The sequence below is a fragment of the Uranotaenia lowii genome, chromosome 2 (assembly GCF_029784155.1).
Source record: "Uranotaenia lowii strain MFRU-FL chromosome 2, ASM2978415v1, whole genome shotgun sequence".
NCBI lineage: Eukaryota > Metazoa > Arthropoda > Insecta > Diptera > Culicidae > Uranotaenia > Uranotaenia lowii.
The window spans coordinates 294,925,270-294,946,061 of record NC_073692.1 but is presented as its reverse complement, the minus strand read 5'-3'; the positions used below and the strand labels follow the sequence as shown (position 1 = coordinate 294,946,061).

Here is a 20,792-nt window from a genome sequence, read left to right as displayed (position 1 = left end):
CAATCAATAACTTTAAAGTTATTTACAGTACAAGAAAAATTTTATGAAAAAACATGCTTCAGGAAAAAGGTTGTAAATCAGTTATTAAGTGCTCGAAAAAAATTTCACTTAATGCCTGAGAAAGCTGAAGTTAGAAGCTATATGTTGCACATATGGAAAAAAAATTTGAAAATTTTCTAAGATCATGGCCACAAAAAATGTTAAAAAGTTGTTTAAAACCCGTACTTTTCAATCAATCACCCGCCAAAGCTGTTCCTGTTACAGTAGAAAATTTTGAAAAAGTGGAATGAAAAGTAGACGTAATTTGTCACATTTTGGCATCTTTAGATTTTTGAAACACGAAGTACATAATTTATGACGACTTTTCAAAGGTAGCAGTTTTTCGAACTTTTTATCAATTTTGATTTTCTAAGACAATTCCTACACCAAGCTCAGCTTTGCACTGGATTTTGAGTACTTTAACGTGAGGATTAGGCAATAAAACTATATGCAAAAGAAAGCTTATTTCATACCAATTCTAGTGGTGTAACTGCATTGGCGGTGCAATGCTTGGCAAAAATATGATAAATAAAACAGTGAACTAGTTTCTGAATTTTGAGAAGTTAGCACAAATTCTTGCTTGGCAGACGGGCGCAGTGGGTGGTAATATCTCAAAGCTATTTTGCACACGAAGACGGATGAAAAGAAACGAAAAAACAAACAAGTATTAGCTCAAATTTTCTAGTTTTACTTTCAGAAATATATTTATTATATTTTTGTAAAGCATTGCACCGCCAATGCAGTTACATCACTAGAACCGGCATGAAATTTGCTTTCTTTTGCATATAGATTTATTGCCTAAACTATACGTTAACGTACTCAAAATCCAGTGCGAAGCTGAATTTGGGTGTAGGGATTGTCTCAGAAAATCCAGATTCATAAAAAGTTCGCAAAACAACTACCTTTGAAAAGCCGTAAAAAATTATGCATTTAGTATTTTAAAAATCTAAAGATGCCAAAATGTGACAAATTACGTCTACTTTACAATTCACTTTTTCAAAATTTTCTACTGTAACAGGAACAGCTTTGGCAGTTGATTGATTAAGAAGTACGGGTTTTACACAATTTTTTTACATTTTTTGTGGCCATGATCTTAGAAAATTTTTAATTTTTTTTTCCATATGTGCAACATATAGCTTCTAACTTCAGCTTTCTCAGGCACTAAGTGAATTTTTTTTCCTGCACTTAATAACTGATTTACAACCTTTGTCCTGAAGCATGTTTTTTCATAAAATTTTTCTTGTACTGTAAATAACTTCAAAGTTATTGATTGTAACTGAAAATTGTCTGAGAAACATATTTGAGTCGAATTATAAGCTTTTCAAAACTATAAATTTGGTAGAAATCGGTTGAGAAACAAGGAAGTTTTAGCGAAAACGGTGTTTGCCGTCATTTGACCGCTCGCGGTATGAATAGGTATATACAAAGTGTCGGTATGTTTAGTGTTAAGAAACCTTAACACCCCTCATTTTGAAGGTGTGTGTGTGTGTGTGTGTGTGTGTGTGTGTGTGTGTGTGTGTGTGTGTGTGTGTGTGTGTGTGTGTGTGTGTGTGTGTGTGTGTGTGTGTGTGTGTGTGTGTGTGTGTGTGTGTGTGTGTGTGTGTGTGTGTGTGTGTGTGTGTGTGTGTGTGTGTGTGTGTGTGTGTGTGTGTGTGTGTGTGTGTGTGTGTGTGTGTGTGTGTGTGTGTGTGTGTGTGTGTGTGTGTGTGTGTGTGTGTGTGTGTGTGTGTGTGTGTGTGTGTGTGTGTGTGTGTGTGTGTGTGTGTGTGTGTGTGTGTGTGTGTGTGTGTGTGTGTGTGTGTGTGTGTGTGTGTGTGTGTGTGTGTGTGTGTGTGTGTGTGTGTGTGTGTGTGTGTGTGTGTGTGTGTGTGTGTGTGTGTGTGTGTAGAATGTTGCTCCTATTTTGATTTTGGAATTCACTCTTCAGTTGTCAAAATGCCGTCCACGGATGAAGAGCAGCGTATCAAAATTTTGCTCGCGCATCGCAAGACTCGCACGCAAAGCTGGAAAAATCGCTAAAAGTTGCCAAATCAACCGTTACAAATGTAATTAAAGTGTTTGTGGAACGTTTGTCGACAGCCAGAAAGTCTGGATCGGGGGGAAATCGAAAACCGGAAGCCGCTGCGACGAAAAAGAGAGTTGCCGGTAGTTTAAAGCGAAACCCTAACCTCTCTCTCCGAGATGCCGTAAATAAGCTGGGTGTATCGTCTACAACCGTGCATCGAGCCCAAAAAACGAGCCGGACTATCGACTTACAAGAAGGTAGTGACTCCAAATCGCAATGATAAACAAAATAAGACGGCCAAAGGCTGTACACGACGATGCTGACGAAGTTTGACTGCGTGGTAATGGACGACGAAACCTACGTCAAAGCCGACTACAAGCAGCTTCGGGACAGGAGTTTTATACGGCAAAAGGAAGGGGAAAGGTAGCAGATATTTTCAAGCACATGAAACTGTCAAAGTTCGCGAAGAAATATCTGGTTTGGCAAGCCATTTGTACATGTGGCTTGAAATGCAGCATTTTCATAGCGTCCGGGACTGTCAACCAAGAAATTGACGTGAAAGAGAGTTTGAATAAACGTCTGCTGCCTTTCCTGAAGAAACACGGTCGTTCCGTACTGTTTTGACCAGATTTGGCATCTTGCCATTACGGTAAAAAGGTCATGGAGTGGTACGCCACCAACAACGTGCAGGTGGTTCCCAAGGAGGGTTGTTGCTCCCAACACGCCAGAGCTCCGCCCAATTGAGAAATACTGGGCTATTGTCAAGCGGAACCTAAAAAAGACCAAACAAACTGCTAAGGACGAGCAGCAGTTCAAGGCAAACGAAGAAGGTGGACAAGGTGGCTGTACAAAATCTGATGGCAGGGGTTAAGGGTAAGGCCCGGCAATTTGGATTTGGAAAAGCGGAAGCCTAACTGAATATTTTTCCTGAATTTTATACTCATTAAACTTGAAAAAGAAATTTAATTTTATTTTTGAATAAACGATTTCACAGACTTACACGCGTTTTCCCTTGACCAAATTTTGACCGTATCACCCTTTATACAGTTCATACGACCTGTTCATAACTGACCGAAATTTTGTTTTTAGTTTGGTTTTGGCAGTTCTCTTTGGTGTGTTTGGAGACATCTGGTGGCCCAGCCAATAAACAAAAATTTGTTCAAAACGGTCGTTGGAAATTTTACACATGTTTTGCAGGCTAGCTTGTACGTCTGTTCTCTGTGATTATAGGTTGGTTTATTTTTAAACGAACACAAACAAATATTGGATCTCAATGAAACTTGATGTTTCCTCGAAGAGAATTCATTAACTTAACACTATGTCGTTCATCTTTCGAGGATATGATGGCTAAATAGCATCTTACAAATGCTAAAACCATCAAACCACAGAAAGTGTGCTATGTATGCCGCGACCGGGATTCGTTCTTATTACCGTTGGCTTTGAAGACTTGCTTGCTTTTTGCTAGAAAAGGCTATCCTTTACGCCACGGGCGGCGGCAATTTTTGAAGCTGTATTGAAGGCCGTTTATAAAGGTATCTGTTAATGAAACATGATTTTGAGCAACGAGTACTTCAAAACACTTCTTAAATACACTGCCATTTGCTTACAGAACTTATTGGAGTTTGAATTGCTACTTGGGATGTATAGAAACTAAATATTTTCGTAAAATTGATTGTTTTTGCTATACCATCTTCCCGAAAATTGAGTCTCTCGAATACTTCAAGCGATCAATAACTACCGGCTATTTGGATTTTCAATTGCCCGGTGCAACTGCAGCGCATGCATAACTGAACAAAGATAGTCCCCGTAAATTGATTACAGCTAATCGAATTATTCCCAAGACCAGATGACCCGGATGAATAATGAGTTGTATGAACGAGCTAGCAACAGCAGTTGGACTTTCGGGTGTATGTTTGTCTTTTCGCAAAGTATGTTTGCTTCTAGAGCTTGATGGGAGGTTACTATCAAAAAAGTGTTTGGAAATACTTCCTTAAATTATAACAATAATATGTGTCACGTTGTAAATTTCCCCTTATATTTCCTCTAACAGGTATGTAAAAGCCCAAAATTTCATTCATCCGGGCATCCTTGATTCAGCCAACGAACTGCAATCGGCTTAAATCCCAATCCAATGATTACCAATTCACCTTAACTGATTGTTATTGGGATTTATGTTTGTCGCTGGCCAGCTCCAAAGCCATTCATTTGTTGCGAAAATTAGTAGAGAGATTGGCCAAAAGTCATCCCCTTCTGCAACTTGTCCCCAGCCAATCATGAGCAGCAATTTGGGATGAGTTAGCCCAGTAGCCTCTGCGCCTCTCTTCTCTTCTGCAACTAAAAGGAAAACAAGGGGTTGACAAATCCTGGCTACTAAAACGGATAATCACCGGAATCCATGCCCGGACGATTAGTTAGTGAAATGTGTATGTTCAGTGTCCAACTATGTATATTCCTAAATTAGATTAGTCGGTCGATGGCTGGCGCATCTGCTGCTACTTTCCTCAATCCGCACCTCCCCCATAATTTCACGGAAATTTCCGGGTGGGAATCAATTAATTAACGCTCAAATGAGGCGAAAATTGAGTAAAGCAAAATCACAGGTAGGTACGTGAGGATCGCCCAACTCAGTGCATTGCCGAGGTTGTTAAACAGAACACGCGATTTATCAATTTATGGCCGGGAAAACGTGGCCCACACGTCGTAATGTTTCTTCGAGGGAGTAATTTAATGCAGTTTCACCCACACAGTTTGCCTACTTACAGGTGTGTAGCCTGATACAGTTGCTTGTGAGCTGACGAAGGAAGAAGAAGGAACAACCAGAAGGCAGAAACAGAGTGAGAGAGATAAGCGGACGGATTTGGAAAGTGCTGCTGATTGAAAGTGTGTGCAGTTGTGTTGTAGGCAGTTAGTAATCACAAAACAGTTCACAAAGTGGGTGTTTACAGGTGGAAAATGGCGGGGGGTTATTTGAAGTGCACCTTTGCAGATTAATAAATCAAAAGCACCGGGTACCTAGCTACTGATGGTAAGTGGCTTGCACTCACAGACAGTCCCAATATTGACACTGCAATTCTCGACAATAATGCCTTATTAGCAGATTAGTGGCAGCCGCGGTTGATGTCTGACAATTATGCAATTAAAAACGGGGTTTGTTGTCGTTTGTCGTACGTGTACCTCAGAATAATCAAGAAAACAAAAGAAATCTTCAAAATTATAAAATTAGTTTTGATTAGGTCGAACGAGCCACTAGTTTTTTTTTTTTTTGAGAATATTGATGTTGAAGTTCAGTATCACTTCTTCAATTCTCATTTTTTAATGCTAGTCTAATTTGTATAAAAATTTGCAAGTCAACGTAAAATTGGACGCAAATCATGCTGACGTATTCGAAATTAGCTTAAACAAATTTCTATTGAATGAAAATGTACTCACGTCCCAAGGACTATAAAAATCGCTCACTCATCGAAACGCACATGAGAATGCTTCGCCGCCGGCTCGCAATTCGTTTGTGCTCAATACAATCACGAATAGCAACACAAACGATTCTACGACGGCCGTTTCTTTGTTGCTCGTTTTACAAAATATTCATGAGCGAGTCTGAGCAACGGGATCACGAGAGACTCGTATTTGCTTCGTGAAAATTTAGATACCAAGCTTGCTGTTTGTTTAGAGGAGTAAGTACGTCAGTTCAAAAGAAAAAGAAAAAGGAATCTTTCGGCTCCGTACCGTACCATCCGGGCACCGATCGTTTGAAGATTGGCTTGCCCTACATAAGTGTACACTGTTGCTGTTGATGTTATTGATGTTCCCTCAAGCTTGTAGCTTCAAAAAGTGACGCACATTCTTCCGTAGGAAGCAATAATAACACCACTAGCACGAAGGAAATGTATTCTTTTGGCTCGGCGTATTTGCCTGAAAAGAATAATAACATCACTAACATGAATTGACTCTACCGACCGTATGCACACTGTTCTTCTTTTTTTTCAATTCCTGTTGGCCAACGCTGTTGAAAGCCAACACAGCTTGGCGTCAGTATTGTTGCTGTTAGTGTTTTTTTAAGCTCAAGCTTCGCAAAGGGACGAAGATTTTTCCACGGGAAGAAATAATATCATTACTAACACGGCTCATGAGCGGGTTGGTAAAAATGTTCACGAACCAGTTCGCTGCTACGCAATCGTCGGGTTGATGCTCAACTTTGTGTGCGAAGAGGGAAGCAAAATAAAAAGGAATCAGGAACCTTGTTCGTGTTTTCGTTTTGGTCGGGATTGATTCGTGAGAACAGGAGATTCTCGCTCACACCTCATTCGCGTTCCACGACATTCTTATGAGCAAAAATCGGAGCGATGCAGGTTCCGTCGCTCGTATGAATGAGTTTTTCAATCCTTGTCACGTCCCAATGCATTTCTCATTTGGCACAAACGTTCTTATGGCCAATTGATAAGTTTGAATTCAAAAACTGGTTTTGATAACTAAAATATTCAGTAATTTGGGCATAATCTTTTTAACAATTGGGTAAAAATTAACCTAATTTTGAACTCTCTCTCATTGATGTGTATTGTTTACATGCTGTCAAACTTGAAGTCGTGTTCTTCGATTCAACGAAAATGGAGGTGAAACAACGCGAGTCGAGAAAACAAATTCTTTCCAAACACCTGGAATTATCTGACCTGTCGCACCAGAAGTTGGGAAAAATGTTGAACATTCACCATTCCACCGTCTCCAGATCGTTGAAGCGGTTCTAGGAGCGGTTGACGTTGGACCACGGCAAAAGCGCTGGAAGAAAACCGAGACCGGAGAACAAAGAGACGGAGCAAAAGGTGAACGGATGATTAAAGCAAATCCCAACGTCTCAAGCCGTGATTTGGCTAAAAAGATCGGCATGTCGCAGAGCTACGTCCAGAATGCAAAGAAGAGAGCTGGACTACATACATACAAGGTACAGAACGGTTAAAACTCGGGCACGGAAGCTCTACGAGAAGATACTGACAAAATATGGCTGCTGTGTGATGGACGACAAAACGTATATAAAAGCCGATTAGAAGCAAATCCGGGGTTTGAGTTTTTCACCGGCAAGAGCATATTTAATGTGGATGACGAATGTCGAAGTTCGCTTCCAAATATCTCGTTTGGCAGGCCATCTGCTTTTGTGGACTGAGGAGTGAGCTTTTCGTGACAAAGGGCACAGTAAATGGCAAGATCCACTAATCTGAGTGCCTCGAGAAGTGCCTTTTGCCGTTCTTGCAGCAGCTCGACAAAGCTCCGCTATTTTGGCCAGATTTGGCATCATGCCACTATTCTAAAAGTGTCCTGGAGTGATGCCAAATCTTCCTATTTTGTTCCAAAGACAATCAAAAACGAGAAAGACATGTTAAGAAAATGGGGAATAAACTGAGAAACTGGTAACGGATGACACTGTAAAAGACTTTGATGGAAGGCATCAAGCGATAATGCGTTCAATGTTACACTCAAGGCTCCATCGATTAACTGTTCTTTTGATTTTTGAAGTAAATATATGTATAAAACCACCCTAAAGTTTTGGTTTGATTCTAAACATTATTCATAAGAAAATTGGTATGACATTTTCGATATCGCAATAATTTTGTGTTCGCCCTTTAGAAGAAGTTAAGACAATAATCTTGTCCATCCTATCCATGGTTATAACCTTCCAACAAAATCTGGAATTTTTGCTTTCTGGGAGCTACCATGTGGAAACCACCTGGACATTACTGGCCACAACCTGAGCCGCCACTGGCCGATGGAGGAGTGCAAAAAATCATCCATTGCTTTCAACTATTTCAACTGCCTCTGTAATGGCAAAAATATTGCTAGCTATTCACACAAGGAAAAGTGAAGCTTATTGACACGAATTTGTAGCGTCTCACTCTGCTAATCGCTATGCGTCTATCTTTAGATCGCTTAAGATCACTTCTGCAGTAGTTTCCATTTCTTTTCCAGTCAATTTTCAACATTTACCGATGCACTTTTCGCGAATTTACATAACGTCGTATATAAAAGTCGTGTTTGCATCACGGCAACGCACGGCAGATCAAAACGACTCAAAAACCAAATTGTACTCAAAAATCAAAAAGTCATCATCATACGTCATTAACTGAATTCATTTTGGTAAAGTTATTCATTGATTACATGATACCAAATTTTTACCAAACCTAAAATTCTACTTCATCACTAATTTGTAGTCGATCGCTGAAATTTGATTATATTTTCTCATAAGACCTAATCAAAACAAACTCTAGAATTCATCTGTTTGTTCAAATAATTGCACTCTTAGAGCAACTGCAACGGTAATGGCGTAAATATTGGATATAGGTATACCAGTTTTAGCACAATTTTAAATTTGGGAATCGGCTAAAACACGCACTCCCCACTGCCACTGGTGTGATAGCAAATTTAAAGCGGATACACATAAATTCATTTAGTTTACCAGCTCTTGTTTTCGAGATTCCTTTTGAAAATAGGTGAAAATTCATTAAACAAATTTGTGCACTTGTTTGGGCGGACTAAAAAGATTGACAAACATGTTTGCTACTAATACGTATTTTTAAATAAATTTTCATGAATATCAGTAGTTTGTAATGCCGACAGCAGATGGCTTTTTAGCCAGAAATTTAAATAATTTTTTTTCTTAGAATCATGTCAGTGTAGTCAATGTTTTAATATAAAAACGTGAGATTTCATTATGATACATATCATGTAGATTAAGTTGTTAACAACTTTTGACAAAAATTTGCTATTTCACTGATATTTTTAATTTTTTCTAAAAGTTATTGTTGTTGAATAAATTTATTTTCGACGATTTCAGTCACAAAAAAATTTTTAAACGGTTTTTATTTCTTCATCCGACGTTTCGGCATTTATTATACCATTTTCAAGGAGTTGAAATTTTCTTGTTTTAATTATCCAAAAAGTTTTTTGAGTCTGCTAAACTGTCTAATCAGGAAATGTAGTTCCAGTTGTTATTGATTCATTCATTGAAATTTCAAATCAATGCATTTTCCTGTGAACCTTTAATAAATTATTCAAGATAATGATCCCAATAAGAGATTTGCTTGAAAATAAGTTTTACGCGGTCTATTAACTAAAAAAATTGGAATCAATACTTTCGAAACACCAAAAAATGAATTCGAATTAAATTTTAGAATTAAATTTAATTGAAACTATTGGACTTAAGAGAATTTATTCAAAACACATAGTATGTGATTCAATTTAATTTTATTTAAATTTTAATTTGATTAATTTTCTTTCAAGGCTGCCAGTGATCCAAGTTAGAGTTCAAATTATATTAAAAATCTTCCAGTTAAGAAAGGCATTTTCAATTCATCATTGAAAGCTTATACTGATTAATATGGGTTGCGAAATTTTGTTTCTAGAAAAATTGTTAAGAAACTGATAAAAATAAAATTGAGGAATTCCAAGCGCAAGTTTTGTAGTTAAAAATTTCAAGCTCTGAATATTTTGTCGCCGTCATTTGAAAAATTGGATCCTGCCAAGGACAAAAAGTACAATCAATGTTCTAGTGATTAAAAATTTAGATTAAAAGGCTTCAAAAGATTAAACACAGAAAATTACTTTGGAAAAATAAAGGAAGGACTTTAAAATTTTGGTAAATTTGTTTAAAAGTAATTGCAAAATATGGAGATGAAAAAATAAGTTTTTAAACTTTGTAGAAAGAAATTATTTCAAATTTTTTATCAGATTTTGTATAGTTTTGATGATATGGCGTTTATGAGTAAAAAAATGAATCAGATTTAAGTAAAATCAATCATTGTTAACTGATGAACCAACAAACCTTCATGTAAGACATGATTCTGAATTTGAATTATTATCCTCCATTCAATCAAACATTGATATTTTGCCTAGATAAGCTATTTCCAGATATACAGTGACGCTAAAAACTTAAATTATAGAATATTTGGACATTTAAAAAGATATCACTAAAAGTAGTTCAGACTTTACAAAAGAAAGTTTTAAGGAGGTTTTATTTCATTTAACAAATTTGTTGTAGACCTCAAAACTTCAACTTATAATTTAAATATTCCTTTAAAAAACATCGAAAAAATTTTTCTTAAGAATTCAGTTTAGTTTAATATTTCTTTAATAATTTGTAAAACTCCCCCACATAACAGAATGGGGAAAAGCTAAAAAAAAAATCTCTAACGTTATTTTTGAAGAAGTCAAAATTACTTGCGGTCTCCTGGAACGTTGATGATTGATTTTGAACCTTTATTTTAAATTTAAAATTTCTTACACGATTCTAAAAAATTATTTCAAATAAGCTGATAGAAAAAAAAGTTCTCAAATTGTTTGCAAACAACGGTTTGCAAACGAGGTGCACCTCAAAAAAATGTGAATTTTGTGGACTTGTGTAATTTATCAAAATCCTTTAGAAAGTGGAGTTTAGCATTTAGAAGAATAAGAATAACAAAATAGATTTGAGGGTGATATTGGATATCGAAGAATTTGCCATATCAGCATGAGATTTGAAATGACATACTCGGTTGTTTAGAATCAAAGTGATTAGTAACGAAGTAATGGATACTAGGTTTCAGATGTTATTTACTGATTCTGTTGAGTATCGTAAGAAGTAAATCATAAGATTTCAAATTCTGAGCTTGTTTAGTAACACTTCCTAAAAACCCCCATTTCAAAGATGAGGTAAGATTTTTGAGTGTCAAGATTTGAGTTTTAATACAAAAAGTTTAAAATAAAAACTTCTTTCTGAACGAAAAAAAATTCAATGTCCTAGGCCTAGAATGATATAAGACTAAATTCCGCCGGAGGCGAGCCAATTTTCTGACATGTTTGTCAACACTTATTTTTGGGCTCTAGATGTTTCCCGTTACTACGATAAATTCATTTCTTGAACTGAAAATTTTACTTGGAAAAAAATCTCCAGGGGGGGGGGGGGGGGTTAAACCCCTAAAACCCACCCATTCGCACGGCCTTGGTTGTTTTCCACCTAGCAGCCACTACTGATGGAAAACATCACATCTTGAATGTGTTTCCGAATCTTGTTAATACTTTATTGCAAAGGAAAGAAAAAAAAGATAATTTCAAAAGCCTTTGATCTATTGAGAGTTCGGTCATGGAAAATCTGTCGATTGAATGAAATCCTATAAGGCTGGAACAATAGACTGAGTCGATTTGGGGTCATTTTTGAATTTCTCAAACCCTGGGGTCTCAAAAGCTTCGTTTTGGTCCAAAACTCATCCATGATTTTTTGCAGAATTTTTAAGTAACATTTACATAAGAATTTGAACTTTTAGGTTTGTATGGGAAAATTGAATATTTTGTACTGAAAAATCAACATCATTTTTGTTTCTTCTGTGGAACCATTAGCAAGTTTTTGTGCCAATTTATAAATTCTCTAAAGGAAATTTTCAGTCGAACAACTTTGTCGAATATCATAACTTAGTGACTTTTCGGACAAAAAAAAAAATTCATCATTGCATCTGTTTTGAATTAATTTGGTAACTGAATTATAAAAATATTTATTTAATTTTTTTTTGTGATTTTCCGAAAAATATTTTTACAGCTACGGTGTTGGTACAGGATTATAAAAGCAATATAAAGTTGTAAGTGATATCATTAGGTCAATCCGTCATAATGGGTAAAATTTTTTACGGCATCAAAAATGTTAAAATACAGTAAATTATGTTTGTTACTTTAATTTATCGGCCTTATCGGTGAAAATGTTAAATGAAAATGAAAGATGGTGAAAATTAGCGGGTAGAATTCATTGAGAAGCATTATTATAACATCATTCACCATCTTTCATTTTTATCTAACGTTCTATGTATCTGTAAAGTTTCATAATCCTAGATGTCCCTACTAAAAAGGACATCAGTTTTCACCGATAAGGCCGATAGATGAAAGTAACAAACATAAATTACGGGGATGAATCTTTTCATAAAAATACTTACCAACAATTTCAAATCCTTCTTTTGTCACTCGGAGCTGAAACATCGTGGGGGGGGGGGGGGGGGAGGGGGGGGTGGGGTGGTAGTGAAGAACATAAGCGGTAACTAAAAGAATTTTCGAAAATGATTATGAGATAGTAATACATATTTGAGTTGAAGCTTGATTCTTGGTGTTTCGAAATCATTCACGGCTTTTACAGTCGATGTAGGATCTCCAGGAATCCAGGAATTATTTCCAGAGGAATTGAAACTTGCAATTCATGGAAAATATGTAACAGCAGCTTTCTTTGCCATTTGAGCATTCCATTCATTTATCGCAAAGATCCTCAACCGGTGCATCCACTGCATGCTAAGCTCGATGTTTCCACCCCGTCTTCTCAGAAAAAGATTCCCTCACTCACACACTTTCATACAATCTCCACCTTTAATCGAATTCTTCTTCGTCATCGTTGTCATAATCGTATCGGTCGTTAATTTTCATTTGCCCGATATCTTTCGCCTGGCCATGGCATCGCCATCATCCTCCTACTAAATAGGAGCTAGTTGAGGATGAAGATGGTGCATCCCTTTTTTGTTCTCAGGCCGATGGGCCTCCAGAGTTCTGTTGTAGGCGTAGGCCTTTTCCGTTTCTCATTCCGAGGGCGTCAAACAAAAACTTCCGGTTCCAGAGAGCCTTGTTTCAAACTTCATCTCCCTCCTCCGTTCCGCTTCAAGTCTGGGCCAAATGCACCGCTACAAGCAATTTGTATGAGAGATTGTGACGCTTCTGCCGTCCCTGAAGAGGTTCGACCTTTTTTGTGGAGGGATTTTATTTGGTCGCCGCCCGTTCGAGAAAATTGGCCCACATTGCTGCATTCCGGCGCTTTGCTGAAGAATTTTGCAAAAGTGTTTGGCCGGAGAACGTGCTTGAATTCCGGTCGGATTTCGGAACAACCGGAATGTGCATCTAATTTCAGCCGGTTGCGTAGGTATCCGAGCAGTTAGAAAATGGCGTTTGCCCAGGGTTTAATCTAATTGCAGAAAATTCAATCACTTTGGCTGAAGCTAAGTTGCAATGTGATTATATCGGATAGGGGATAAATTTTCCCGCTGCGAAAATTCACTTTTGATTATATATTTTTCCGATAACTTTTGTGTTACCAAGCATCTGGGTAAAATAGGAGATGATTTGGATGATTCCTGAATTAGCTCAACGAGTTTCAATTTTGTATGGAAATTTGTATGCAAGAAGAAATTATTGCTTGATGATTCTTCCAGAAAATTTAAACAAGCTTGAAATAATTGTAGCACTTATATTATTGTTTTTGCTCTTTCTTAATCTTCATGTTTTGCTGACATGAGAAGGAGCAAAGTGTTTCTTACAACAAGTTACAATCATTCTGAACCAATAATTTTCAATAATTTTATGGATTGTTTTTGCCAACGTTTTATGGCAATACAAAGCAGTTTTTTGAGATTATTTCATTTTCATCCTACGGTTAACCAGCATTCAAATAAACAAACGAACACAAACACATATTGGATCTCAATGAAACGTGATGATTCCTCGATGAAAATCCGTTAACTTAACACTACGCCGTACATCTTTCGAGTATATGATGACTAACGTCCTACAAATGCTCGCAGTACCTCATCTTCCATGACCGTTGGCTTTGAAGACTTTAAAGCTATCTTCTACGCCATGGCAGTAAAAGACGTTAAAATGCAAAACATATATTTTAAAATATTTTTTTTTTGTATAGCTTCGAATATCTTTTCTGGGGTATAGCTTAGGCTTTTGGTTTGTTCACATGAAATATACTGCAAGAGTCAAGAAATATTTATTACCTAAACTCTTTTTTTTAACTTTCAGAAAATCTCTGACGATTTTTGAATGGAAAATTATGTTTTTCCATACAAACTAAAACTTGTTGCACTAATTCTAGACTGAATAGAACGTTTCAAAAACTTTTATTGCTTTACCACTTTCAAACAGTTGCTTAGAAAACGAATTTCTTGTATGAATTCAGTCACAAAAGTTAGATCCGAAATTCTGCTATTTTCGAAACACCCTAACATTTCAACTTTCAAAAAATCATAGCTTGTTTACGAATCGTCATATGGATGTGCTGTCTTTAGCAATGTTGCCTCATAAACTGTTGGCTACAAAGAGAATTTGGCTCTATTTGTTCGCTGGAAAAAGTTTTAATGTGTAAATCATGCAAAAACGACACGCCCTAATATTTGATAAAAGATTATTAAAGCACATGGTTTGATGAGCATTTTCGCTAAAGACACTATTTGTCTGTCTCTTAAAGTAAATTCATAATTAATTTTGAGCAGTGTAAATAATTTATAAAAGTTATGGGAGGTGTACAAATCTTTAAATTTTTCGAACGAAGCTTGCAGGGGTCTAAAGTGCATTCAATCTCAACATTATCAATCTTATATGCCTATCCAAAAAAAAAAAAATTAGAAATCCAAAATTTATGTTGCCATTAAATTCTAGATTTTGGAAATGCGATCATAATTTAAAACATCTGTGAAATCTTTGTATATTTCCAAAACTATGTGACTCATATTCTGTGATGAAAATTTGCTCTAAATTCTGTGAAATTATAGATTTTTTTGTGATTTTGGCAACGTTTTTTGCAGTACCTTATATATTTAGAATTTCTTCGTTTCCTCATAGTGGTGTCATGTTGTGTTGTTCCGTTTATCGGATTACACTGCCGGCCAAAAGTTTGGGATCACCCGCTAAAAAACATGCACATTTTGATCGTTCATATCTCAGCCGTCTTAGGACATATATCAAATCTTCTGATCTCATTTGAAAGATAATGAGCATAAGCTATTTCGGAGGTATTTTGCCCATAAATAATGTTTTAGTTTTGCACCTAAAACTTAACCTAAAGTTAGAACATTTTCAAAAAATCGCACTCAATATTCAAAGCCAATCATCTCGCGATAGGGTGAACCAAATTTCAAAATTTGACTTGCATAAGAATTCTTATTCTACACTTCTCAAAACGCAATCAAAAAATTTTGAGCAAAAATTTAAGAATGTACTTTTAATTGATAAAATAGACACTTAAGTTATCGTCCAAAAGTTTGGGATCACCCCTCAGTATGGTGTATCGGCCAAAAGTTTGGGATCATTCTTTTAAAAACATGCAAATTTATTTCATTTTTTGATTGTGTTTTGAGAAGTGTAGAATAAGAATTCTTATGCAAGTCAAATTTTGAAATTTGGTTCACCCTATCGCGAGATGATTGGCTTTGAATATTGAGTGCGATTTTTTGAAAATGTTCTAACTTTAGGTTAAGTTTTAGGTGCAAAACTAAAACATTATTTATGGGCAAAATACCTCCGAAATAGCTAATGCTCATTATCTTTCAAATGAGATCAGAAGATTTGATATATGTCCTAAGACGGCTGAGATATGAACGATCAAAATTTGTAGGTTTTTTAGTGGGTGATCCCAAACTTTTGGACGGCAGTGTATGTAGTATTTTGTGTATTTATTGTTTGATTGGTGATTATGATAGTTATTGGAGTCAAAATTAAACACTATTTTTCTCTTTCTCTTCCACAGATGAAAAAAACAAAAATATTGCTTAAAGGTAAGTTTTTGATGCCTTCTCTCTAGCCCTTTGATGCGTGTTTTTGTTCAAATGAAATGATTGATTTAGTGAAATAATGACATATTTATTCGAATAATACAACTGAGCAGGTTTGAAGTCGTGACTTTGAGTTTTATAAAAGCTGTGACCCATCAACTTCAAAAAATGTTTTGATTTATTCCAATACGATTTCGCAATTTCCTTCCAAATATTATTCATTAGGTGCCAGAAGATGATTACAAGTGATCCAGATTGAAAATTTTTCTACAATCTCCAAATCTGAGGAATTAACTGCGATTTTCCAAAATCTAAGTTTTTCAAAAAAAGTAACTATTTTTTTGGAAAACGTAGTTTTTGGAAAATCGTACAAATTAGATTTTTGTTATTTTTCTGCATATTTTCTTGGATATTTCACACAAACATTAAAATATCGTAATAAAATACCATGAGCTAATTCTTTTTAATCTCTAGAATATTTTTTTTGTGAAAATATGACTCATCCATATTCACGTGATTCTGAGATATTTGGATATAAGTTTGCATTGCATTGGTTATGTGTAATGTTTTTCTTCCAAAATATTTGACTACTTAATCCAAAAACTAAGAACATTCAATGATCAACTACGGCTCTGAAGCAATGTTGGCCGAAAATATTGTGTTTTTTACAAAAATTTATGAGATTTTTTTATAGGGAAATGAATCCAACTGTAAGTCGAAATTTCAGGGACTAGACTAGATGAAAATAAATGCTGAAAAACATGCGAAAAAAATTCGCCTTGCCTCCCGGTAGGACTTGAACCCACATCTTGCGCCTCAAGTCTTGCGCGGGTTCAAGTCCTACCGGGAGACAAGGCGAATTTTTTTCGCATGTTTTTCAACATTAATTTTCATCTAGTCTAGTCCCTGAAATTTCGACTTACAGTTGGATTCATTTCCCTACAAAAAAGTTTCGCTGACTGAATGTTTGAGTCAAGACCCATCTCTGGGTCACAGTTTAAAAATTTATGAGATTTTTTTTAAATTTATGAATCTGTGACTAAACTTCTGAACTTTTTTCATATCCATATAATGGTTTTACATAAAATTATTTTAGAAACTTAAAACTTCAAAGAAACATTGAAGAAAAATATGTGATTTGGGAAAAGATTCAGTAAAAATATTAATTTCCTTAAAACACGTTACTTTTCATGGTTTCATGGGGTTTCAATAACTCATTTAAAAAGTGTATGTTGAATAGTAACTTAGTATAATCAACCATTTTAAATGCAATTCAGTTCCCTTTTTTCTGATTACATACCCTACAGTTCTATTATGAATTATTTGGGTGTATCATCAAATATTTAAAATAGGTTGTAGCGTTTTAAACTAACATACACAAGGTTTTTATCCTATTTTAAGGTATTTTTTTATACTTTACAAAAAATTTTAACACATTAGACTTGTGGGCTGACTGAGAAATCCATGTTCAAACTTTTTCGTTTGAAAGCATACTACAAATTGGATTTTATTTTCTTCAAATATGATTGTGGAAAATCGAAAAAAAAGTTTTATAAGAAATTTTAAAGTAATCGCAGGATTTTTTTTGCTTTTCTATAGGAACTTAACCCATTAAGATCATTCCTCTTCGATTTGAAATTAGGAAAAATTGTTAAAGGTCCAAATATTATTAAAAAAGGAATCGATTTATATAAAATCAATCAAATTGCAAAATAAATCGTTTTAATAAGTCGTTATAAACAAAGATTTGACCTGATTTTTTAGTATGCGCCGTTTTTCGGATTATTATTCCTTCGAACAAATTTCTGAAATCGATTGCGATTATGAAGAATTGTGATGGTTCTTACAAAACTTGAGAAATAATTGCAAATTCTTGTAAAATAAACTCCAGAATACTTCATAAAAGTATGAGTGAAAATTTAAATTAGCAGTGTTTTGATTCAAATTTCATCCATAATTTTTGAAGGTTTTTGAAGAAACGTTCACATGAGTAAATTTGAAGCTCGAGTTTATTCTCATTCTTGTTCTGAAATCAAACTGAAAAAAAAAAAAACAAATTGTGCTGTTACTGTTTATGCGTCCAAAACTAAATTTTTTGAGCAAGTTCCATGAAAGTAATCATGAAAGGTTTTTTGAAAGCCTACCCGAGCAGACTTTTATGGCAAAATTATACCTAATTTTGCTATCATGCCTTGAAAGTAAAATGAGGTATCATTTTGCCCGAATAAAGGTGGTACAATGCCAAAATTTGGGTCTCAATTTTCATATAAGGATACCTCGATTATGCCAAGTGTAGGTTTCACTGAAACCTTAATGATGCCTCGTTTAGCCAACGTTTTAAAATGAGTTTGGAGGGCATAATGATGCCACTTTTTGGTACTCATTGGAACCAAAATTTGGCATCGTTGTGCCCTCAAAACAATCTTTAAAAGGAAGGCTAAACAAGGTATCAAAAAACGTTTAGTGAAACCCAAATTTGGCAGTACTTTGCTATCCACGTTTAGAAAATGAAATCCAAAGTTTGACATTATAACACTATTATTCAGTTAAAATGAACAAGTCTAACAAGGCATGATAGCAACATTTTCAATCATTTCATCCTGAAGTTCTCTCTTACCGACACGAAAAAACTAATAAGAGTTTTAAAGTTATGAGTTTTGAGTCATTACGTTAACGCCTTTGTGTAGGCAACGAATTGATTATTGAGTATAATAGTGCGACCAGATCATGAAATCCAAATTCCGTTTTAATTTGTTTTTTTGATATACCTTCTTTATAGACTTCTAAGTCTTTAAAAAGTAACAGCATCTTAATTTATTAGCTTTAAACCCTAATAAAGCTTTTGTTTTGAATACTGAATAACTAATTTACAAAAGTACTTTCAAAATGTCATTGAACCAAAATTTTTTTCCGATGCAATGAAAATTTGGCAAACTGAATCGAAGTTCTTGTTAACAAATAATTGAAAAATTACAAAAAATGGTTTTGCAAGTTCTCTACTACTGCTTATGAATATTTGCACTGTACTATCTTCACTCGAGCAAAATTAAACCAAATCTTGCTAATAAGACATGTTAGCGAAATTTATAAGATGATCCGTAAAGAATTTCTGAAATCGCTTGCATTGGATTCATAGGATAAAAAAATCTCCTGCTATTATGCAATCATAAGGCCTTACAGGGAACATCCATAAATGACGTAGCTTTTTTCTTGAGTTTTTATACCCCCCCTCCCCCCTCGTAGCATTTCGTCACAAAGTCATAGACCCCCCTAGATAATAACGTAGCTTTAATAACCTCCCCCCCCCCATTTTTAGAAATCAGTTTTTAATTTTTACTTTTATTATCAGCATTTTGCAAGAATAATACAAAAAATAAAAAAAAGGAAAGAAGTTATAAATGGAAGTTTAAAAAAGCATATCAATCAGTGTAAAAAATCAAGCACCTTTCAACAAACAGGATAGCTAGTAAGTATTCAATCAGTTGCGTCGGTCCAAATTATCTCCATTCTGGATTCCAATGAAATCGTTGGGCAGCTTTCCACCATCGTCTGTTCGGCTGGAATAATTGCATCTGCGATGCTCTATCGTCCTCCGGAGTGATGACCAGCACTTCGTGTCCTCTTTTGCCTACAATTCGCTTTGGACGAATCTTTCTATCCGAGGCTGGGGCCTTGTGGATTTTGCTATGCTTCTTTTGGAGAACATTTGAAGCAAAATATAAATTGCATTTCTTGCATGTAAGCTCCTTGATACGCTTGAAAACAGTCGGGCAGTAGGAGTCAAAAGCTACATATTCAGACTGGATTGAATTAGGCATAATTTTGCTCAATTTCGTTTTTTTTTCGATATTTAATTAAAGCTACGTAGCTTTACTTGAACCCCTACCCCCCCTCTCGTCCCGGTACTCCCGGTACTATTATTCTGTGAACCTGATCACTTGAATTTACATTATGAAAAAACTTATAGAAATCAAACTTTCGTATTACCCGTATTAATTTAAAAAAAAGTAATTATTTGTTTTTCTCGTCCAAATCATGGCGCAATTTTTTGTGAAGGCATTTTAAATGTGTTAAGAATTGATTAGCCTAATTGCGAAACTTTTTTTTATTAAGTTTTGAATTAACATAATCTGATATCGAATTAATGAAAGAATATTAATCACAAAAGTTTGGCCTACCGCAGTCTATGAACTGCATTGCAAAAAAAAGGTTTGGTACATACCGTTTTTGGCAGACTTCTTTACCTCACCTTCATGGCGTCGGTCTTCTTGGCAGCGGCCTTCTTGTCCACTGGCTCCGTGCTTTTAACCCCGGGCTTGACATCGGCCTTCTTGGCGGCCTCGCTTCGGTGGTGTTTTTCATCTCGTTCTAGGCAACTATCTTAGCCGGCGGCTAATAGCCGCGATTATTGTGTGCATAGACGACGATAATTGCGTTCCTTACGATGGCCCAGATGCAAGTTCTTCAGGCAGTCCGTCTCGGATTCTTTAAGGCTCTCGACACGGCGCATCTTGATGACCAGATTATGTCTTTTGGACTGAAAAATGACCGGGGTGATTAAGACTCTGGATCTTGGAGACTGGAATCTTGTACTTAGGCTTTTTTTCATCCTTTTCCGCTAATGTGCACTTGATTTACGCTTGCGCTCTTTAGTGCGGTGTGGTCGGTAGCGGTGTTAGTCAGCAAATCCTGCTCCATCGTGAAACCCTACTTGTTGTTTCCGCCGGCAATCTTGAACACCTAACCACGCTTGTGATAGTAGTCACTTGCGGAGATTAAAAAAAACATTCCTCTGGGAACTGTTGTCGAGCTAGAAAACAAACATTTTAGGCAATAAGAAAACTGAAAAGTTTTATCACTTATCGGAAACCTACTATTCTTAATTCCTGCAGCAACGCCGGTGAGAAAACAAAATCAGCACAGAAAGTTGTTTATTTTTTAACGGATGCATGCGCGCGCGAACTGACAGCTGCTTACAATGGAACAGTGACGATGGCTGTATGTCCATTAATAATTATCTTGTTGAATGTTCTCGTTTACTTTGGTTAGTTTAAATTAAGTAAAAATTAAAAAAAGCATCAAATTTAAGGCATTTGATTGTATGTACACGTTTAAAAAATTGATTTCAGTTTTTACTGCTGCAGTTGCAGTTTTTTTTTACTTTTTTATTTACCTAGTTTGATATTGAACGATTTTGTGTCGAGTTTATTCGT

The 20,792-nt window shown here is 35.6% G+C and overlaps 1 long non-coding RNA gene across 1 annotated transcript in view; it reads left to right on the top strand.

The window, feature by feature from the left end:
- The first annotated feature begins 15,556 nt into the window (after positions 1 to 15,556).
- Positions 15,557 to 20,792, top strand: part of LOC129748803 (uncharacterized) — a 224,559-nt gene continuing 219,323 nt past the window's right edge. Inside the window, exon 1 of the long non-coding RNA XR_008737830.1 lies at positions 15,557 to 15,582. This is a non-coding gene — a long non-coding RNA (uncharacterized LOC129748803). The remainder of the gene's footprint in view (positions 15,583 to 20,792) is intronic.